Genomic DNA, 8,499 nt, shown 5'->3' on the forward strand with positions numbered 1-8,499 from the left:
TGAGGGTTTGGGTTATATAATGTTTATATTAACTGCTGCCATAAGTCTCTATAAAATGTAAAGTTGCATTCTTTTAATAAAAGGACTTGTTCAAAAGAAGTGCTTTCAGTAGAAAAAAATTAAAAACACTGGACACAGCGCTACTGAGTTTTTAAAAAAGAGTGGAAAAAATGTAAATATACAAAAGAATTGACATTTCAACACAATAATAATAATAATAATAATAATAATAATAATAATAATAATAATAATAATAATAATAATAATAATAATAACCAAATATTATATGTTATATAACTTTAAATATTAGGTCATAACTGATCAGTTTTTTTGTCATATGTATATAATTCAGACATTGCACACATATTTTTTTTCTAACAACAGTAAATGTAATGTGGAGTGACATGTTTAGGTTGTACCTTTGCACCTTTGGTTGGATTTAATGGTACCGCTTTAAAATAAGACTACCTTTATAAAGGGTTTATAAATGGTTTACAATTAGTTTATTAATGGTTACTAATTAGATTGTAAATGCCTTAAAAACAATTAATAATCAGGTATAACACATACATAAAAAGGGCAACAATATAGTTTATTAATGGTTACTAATTGGGTTGTAAATGCCTTAAAATAATGAATAATCAGTTATAACACATAGATAGAAAGGACAACAATATAGATGGCTGTGGGTTCACTATTTGGCAAACAACAGGTCATTGTTGCCCTTTGTACGAATGTGTGAAACTGATTATTAATTATTTTAAGGCATTTACAACCTAATTAGTAACCATTAATAAACTAATTGCAAACCATTTATAAACCCTTTATAAAGAAGTCTTATTTTAAAGTGGTATCGAACAGAAGTACAGATTTTTTGTGATTAACTGTAATTCCACAAATGTTGTTCTAAATTACTTTATGGTGGGCTTTAATTCATTTTGGCATACATGTCCTCCCCAAAATCAAACCCACTCCTACGCCTTTGCTACCAGCAGTTGGGGAAGTGTGTCGTTCCACAGCAAATGCAGGATTGAAGCATTTACCAACAAACTTCCATAATCAAACCTGAGTTAGAATGAGATTGTATAGCAGAGGACAGCAGGAGAAGCATTTTTTCACCCTCTTGTGGAAAACCCAATGTCTAATCAGACCAAAACTGTAATCATTTACATTTAAATCAGCCTGAGGCATTAGTGCAGAGAGAGATTTGCAGCAATCTGAACATGCTAACGTTGCTAACAATGGAGATTTTTTTTTTTTTTTTTTTACAAGCAATTAGAATCAGGCATGGTTAACCATTATAGATGCTTAGTAAAAAACACCAGGAACCCACAACGATACATTTAATGGTTTTTGTGACTTTTTGTATTAACAGGAAAACAGATTCTAATCCAAGCCAACATGCTAACATAGCTTTAGCAGATAGTAACAAGTGAACTTTTAGCACAATATAGGTATGATGCTCATTGCTTGTGCTGCTTGCTTTCATTTATTGTTAGCAGCATTAGCATTTTACACTGCACTCTCCATTTAATGGTTGCAATAAGCCATGAAGATAAATTCCTGTACTATACAGTCAACACAACAGGGGTTGGCAGTGTTACAGGCTACTTGTGAAGCAACAGGATAATAGCTAGTGTATTTTGTGCTCCTGCAGAGTCTTCCGCACATTACTGGTTGAGCAAATGAGACAGGAAAGGGGGGTTAGGGGAGAAAAAGCTGCGGAGTCTTCTCTCACTTGATGGAATTTCCTTTTATCATCGTTAATGAGAGAGTTTTTATTCTGCTGCTTTTTATTCAGGATGACTGTATGTACTGTATGTTAGTCTGTGAGGTCAAAGCAATACTTCTGAAGCTGCCAGACAGATAAAAAAAAACACACAGTGAGAGAGAGGAAAAGTAGTGCATGTGTAAAAAAGAAGAAGCAGAGCTCTAAAAACAAAGTGTGTGTGTGTGGTTGTGAGAGAGAGTGTGAGTGAGAGAAAAGTGATGCAGAGAAGGAAGTATAGAGTTAAATGTGAAGTGCAAAGACAACAGAAAGCGCACCAGATGAATATGCAGTTATTCTGATTATGAAGTACACTTGCTAAATGAATACAAAGTATGCACTCCTTTTGACATGATCACTTTGCTTTAATTCCGCAGTGATGAAACCATGGCCAAAGGCTATAGATACAAGGGCTGCACAAATAACCATGTTATACAACATGGCAGGACTGCAGCAGAAAAAAGAAAACTCTACAGCAAAGAGAGGGAAAATAAATGAGGAATAATGGACCTCCAAGTCTGAACCAAGATCAACTAATCTTCAAAGGTAAAACCCTTTAGTGGAAGTCACTCTAAAATGTTCATTCCTAGTCATTTTGGAGCGTTCCAATTGCTCTTCATGAAATTTGGCACTATGTGCAAATAATGTAGTAAACTAAAATGTAAAATTAGACCAAAACAGAGATACATGTTTATTTGAACATATTTATTATTTTAATTTATTTTATTCTATTTCTTTTTGGTTCTATTTTATTCGAAGGCTACCTATACTGAGTCTTCATAACATATTCGTAAGCATTAAATTATGTATTTATAAAGAAATAATTCTTGACTAGCTTATGCCTTTACCTGCAACATTACATACGTAGTATGAATGATTTTGAGGTCCTCAAACTCAACAAAGTGGTAACACATATAACCATGTATAACATCTTTTTCTTTTAAGTAAAACTTAGTAGACATGTATTGAATATGTACAGGGGTTGTACAATGAAACTGAAACACCTGGTTTTAGAGCACAATAATTTATTGTCCTGACGGCCAGTTCTGGTGGAAACAGGAGAGTTGAGGTGCACATTGAATTCTGTCGTGATTTGGGTAGCCGTGGTTTTATGTTTTTTGGATACAATCCGGGTTAGCACCCGAACATCCCTTTCAGACAGCTTTCTCCTGCATCCACAGTTAGTCCTATTGGATGTGGTTCGTTCTTCTTGGTGGTATGCTGACATTACCCTGGATACTGTGGCTCTTGATACATCACAAAGACTTGCTGTCTTGGTCACAGATGCGCCAGCAAGACGTGCACCAACAATTTGTCCTCTTTTGAACTCTGGTATGTCGCCCATAATGTTGTGTGCATTGCAATATTTTGATTACCCTGCTAATTGAACCTTCACACTCTGCAATTAATGAAGATTGGTCACCAGTCTGGTTCAATTTAGCCATGAAACCTCCCACACTAAAATGACAGGTGTTTCAGTCTCATTGTCCAACCCCTGTATATTATGTATTATGTATGTATATTAATTTTATATTAAAATGAAGTTTTTCCCTTTAAGAAATCATATATATTTATTTTTTAAATATAATATGCATTCATGTGTGTTATGTGAATACAATTACATTTATTTTAGCTTTTTAAATAAAGTGTTAGTCTTACTTATATTGGTAATATGAACAAGGGTTTGCTGTAGGAAAAAATTAATTACCACCACCATCCCTGCTAAAAAAAAAACAGACTACCCAGTCCATGCTAGATAAGATAGTTAAGCTGATTGACCACCATGACCAAAATCAAATGCAATATATGGTATAGTTGGTGTGGTGCAGTGCATAACACCACCGTCTGCCAGTGAGCTACCAACTGGGGGAATGGGGTTCAATTCCAGATGTGGGTGACTGAATGCTGTGCACAAGGATCTCTCCTGGGTCCTATTCTGTTTTCATAGGTTATATTCACTCTTACCGCTTACTGAGTGTCTTGTTGACACCTTGTCATGGATGGCAGGCCATTATCTAAAGCCTGAGCTTGCTGGACATGTCTGGAACTACAGGGATTCACTACAACCTTGCTATTTCCTTCAAGAACTCAGTGGTCACTTGCAGATTTCTCCTCTACAACATCTGGAGAATCCAACCTTTCCTCTGTGAAGAGGCCACCCAGGTGCTTGTTTAATCCCTCGTCATCTCAGGGCTTAATCAAGGCAGCTGCCTTTGGGCTGGGTTTCCATTGCATGCCTTACAAAATACAAAAAACACAGTGGTACAGTTGAGCCATGTAACTTTACAATGTTCTGTTTATTGGCTGGCCATCCACATTGCCTTTATAACTTTGAAACCATGAGCTAATTAAGGTGCGTGCTTACATACTTTAAACTCGGAATGAAGCTCTAGCTCTTTAAAGAGTTCCTGTCTGTAATACAGACAGGTTTTATGGTTTGTTATCTTCTTATACTTTCCCAGATTTTACAGGACACTATTGGATATTTTTTGTCTTTAGTTTGTTGGACTATTGTCAATCTAGCAGTGAGGCGTCTGCATATCCTTGTATGCACACACAAGCTACATATTATGTATATACGGGGGTTGGACAATGAAACTGAAACACCTGGTTTTAGACCACAATAATTTATTTTCCCAACGGACAGTTCTGGTGGAAACAGGAGAGTTGAGGTGCACATTGAATTCTGTTTTTTGGATACAATCCTCAGTTAGCACCTGAACATCCCTTTTTAGACAGCTTCCTCTTGCGTCCACAGTTAATCCTGTTGGATGTGGTTGGTCCTTCTTGGTGGTATGCTGACATTACCCTGGACACCGTGGCTCTTGATACATCACAAAGACTTGCTGTCTTGGTCACAGATGCACCAGCAAGACGTGCACCAACTGTTTTTCCTTTTTTTGAACTCTGGTATGTCACCCATAATGTTGTGTGCATTGCAATATTTTGAGCAAAACTGCGCTCTTACCCTGCTAATAGAACCTTCACACTCTGCTCTTGCTGGTGCAATGTGCAATTAATGAAGATTGGTCACCAGGCTGGTTCAATTTAGCCATGAAACCTCCAACACTATAATGACAGCTTCAGTTTCATTGTCCAACCCCTGTATTTTGAAGGTGAATCCAATGTGTAAATTGGGTAGCCACTCCCATCTTACTTATTTATTCTGAGATTTATTTTCCCAAGCGAGTAGGTCATAGATTTTAGAGATGTCCTGTTGCAGTGAAATTACTTTACTTATCCTCTATAAATAGGGCTTTTCCTTGTCTCTGACATTAAAACATGGTACTGTATCTAGTTCTTTAATTTGCATTAGTATGCTTTAGTATCTGGACACTACCCCATTTACAATGGCTATTTACAATGTTTCTGCTAAACATTATAAATATAAATCTGATATAAATTTAAATATACACTACTGGTCCAAAGTTTTAGAATGTAATCCAGTAGCAATGCTGTATGGCCCAGACAAGCTGCTTTTTTATTTATTTATCTTAGTAAAGACTTTATTAATGCTTATCACTTCATCTGTCTGACGTCTAAATCTTCTATAGATATAGAGACTATATATTTAGTCTAATATCAAGCTTTGCTGTTGCCATCTGGGTCAACCAGACCTCTTCCTGTACAAGTTTTTTCCAGTTTCCAAGAGTCTTTTGAAGGTGTAGAAAACAGTACTCACTGCTCTCTGGATTCATCTGTAATTTCTCTGAATAAAATATTTATACTTTAATAGTTACATAGTTATTTGTGTTTGTGTGTCTTTTTCTAGTTATTATGATATATGCGTGAATGTGCTGTGTTCTGTGTAAATGCTGCAGTACAGAGTGCAGTAACACAGTCTTTCCCAGCACTGCTTTACTTTTACAGGCAATAACTTTGTAAATTGACATTTAATTTAAATCCATTTCCAAAGTTCAGTTTATTTCCATTGATACTTAACAGCTATAATTTGTTAACCAATGAATTATTTGCTAAAAACTGACTGGACCTAAAGAACTTAAATGGCAAAAATAAGGGGGGGGAATGGGGGTGTTCTAAAACTTTTGACTAGTAGTATATGTAGTAAAAAAAATAAAATAAATAAAATAAATGTAACATAATGATGATGACCTGTGAACAGGGCATGTGTCTACTTCTCCAGAGACAGAAAGTGAGACAGACACCTCACCTCGATGGGGTCTGAGGGTCTGTGCTGACCACTTTGCACCTACTGTATCTTTACACAGATCTTCAATGTTGTATGTCATTTCCCTAAAGCTGTGTGGAGTTCGATTCTGCTTTCAATGATCCTGAAGAATACCCATCCTTAAAAAAGCAATCATCACTGCATTAAATCATTTCAGACTCATTGCCTGATTTGTGCCTGGTCTTGCAGGAGCTCTGGGGTTAAACTGGACTGTAATAGCTTTGGTTTTCTCAGCAGCAAACAAAGCAATCAATTCTGTATTTTGGTGGACATGTAAATTGTTTTGTAATAAAATCCATGAACTTTGGAACTCTTGAAACATTACATTTACTGGAGAAACGGGGTATACAGTGGAAAAATCCTTTAGGATGTGCTGTAAACTCAGTGTTGGGAAGGTTACTTTTAAAATGTAATCCCTTACAGATTACTGATTACATCACTCAAAATGTAATTTGTAACGTAATCAGTTACGTTACTTCAAGTGAGTAACGTAATCTGATTACTTTGGATTACTTTAAATATTGTAATTTTTTTAAGCCTGAATGAATGTAGCGACCACATATTGCATATTATTCTTTTATTTTTCTTTCCGGTTAACAAATAGATAAACAAATAAAACAGCCTTTTCTATCACCCTATAAAAATACTTATGAAACCATTTCATCAAACAATTTTATGAAACACTTCTATAAATTGATGATAAAACCATTTAAAACCAAACAATGTAACAACAACTGTAAGCTATCTACTTGCAGGTTTGCAGTGTAATTTTGCAGTGTAATTTTGACAACAAATTGTGATTTAGTCTTAGTCATAGTCTTGTGACGAAAATAGTATTTAGTTTTAGTCACAATTTAGTCATCTGAAATGTTTTTAGTTTTAGTCGACTTAATGTCATAAGAATATAGTCGACTAAAATTACAGTAAATTTAGTCGACTAAAATGTAAAGGGTGTAAATGTAAATGCTTTTTCATCAGTTTCCTTGAATTATTAACTCTACATGTATACAAAATGAAACGTTTAATAACCACTTGAGTAATATTGTTAATGTTTGAAAGTGAAATATATTTATATATGATTTAATGTATATTATTATTATTATTATTATTATTATTATTATTGTAGGTGTGTGACTATACATATTTTACATTTAAAATTTTGCTCTAGAAATCAGGTCATAAAACATTTGAATAGTTAAATTATAGTTTGAACAGCATTGTAGATGCAAAAACTTTTAAAGGATCTAGTTTTATCTCCAGCACTAACAGCACACCTACTGGAGCCACAGTCTATAAATGAACACACATTCACTGACTGTCCTGTAGAGATGCTCTCAGGATGTACTGAGAGACTTCATGAGTTAAAGTGAGAAACTTATGAGAAAGTGCTGTAAGGAACTTTACACAGACTTTTGGGTTCATAGATTCACTTATTTTATTGTTTTATTTTCGTTATATTATTGAGTTCCTTTCTGACCTGCTGCTGCTTTAACACTAGCTATATCTTTCCCACTGTGAGACTAAACAGATGATCTGATCTTAATGAGTTAGGGTTCTGTATCAGTTCTGTGTTTTAGTGCACTGCCGAGTTAAACACATCAGCTCATGAAATAACATCAGTATTAAAACGCTGATCTCTGCATGGAGATCTGTGTGACTCTGGTCTGCAGAAGCTGAAAGATTTGTGGTGTTTTTACCGGAGATGGAGTCGCTCCACACGGTTTACACGTTATCTTGTTTTTCGCGACGTCAAAGGAGAAATATATCGCCTCTCCCCTCTCTCTCTCTCTCTCTCCCTGCTGAACACTGTCGAGTTAACTTCCAGTCGAGCTCCGTAACGACAGGTTAATTCCCGGGTTTGTATCTGAGCGCGCGGCGCTACTGCAGGAGAAGTAGCAGTGATTGGATCTCTTCCTAACTGGTCCCTACCTTTCACAGAACTAAATCAGTTCTGATTGGATTTGATCCCTGCCAAATATTTTCGTCTCGTTTTTATTCGTTGACCAAAATGTCAGTTAATTTTGTCTCGTTGTGTGTGCGGAGCCGCTGTCTGCCCCTCCTCCCTGTGTGTGTGTGTGCAGCGAGATGGGAGGAGGGGCAGACAGTTCCCTGTCATATCAGAGCGATTTCACCGCAAAATGTTATTTGCGTTTTGTCAGTGTTGGATTGGAAGAGCAAAAATAGGAAAGTACCGCAATGTAACCCTTTTATTTTAGCAGAGTAACTGTAATCTGATTACCACTTACTGAAGCAGTAACTGTAACGGATTACAGTTACTCATAATTTGTAATCTGATTACGTAACGCCGTTACATGTAATCCGTTACTTCCCAACACTGTGTAAACTCAGTGAATGCAGTCTTAAGGTGTTTTTAACTGCAATCTAAAGATGCCTTCAAAAAACAACCAAACTAAGATCTGCAGAAGGAAGATGGCCCCTTTCCCAAACAATCTCCGGAGTGGTTTGTTTGTGGTGAGAATGTGATCCACACTCAGTATAACCCAACTATCAAATATAACCTTTCTGTGCTGTTCAGGTGCAG

The sequence above is a fragment of the Astyanax mexicanus genome, chromosome 1 (assembly GCF_023375975.1).
Source record: "Astyanax mexicanus isolate ESR-SI-001 chromosome 1, AstMex3_surface, whole genome shotgun sequence".
Taxonomy (NCBI): Eukaryota; Metazoa; Chordata; class Actinopteri; order Characiformes; family Acestrorhamphidae; genus Astyanax; species Astyanax mexicanus.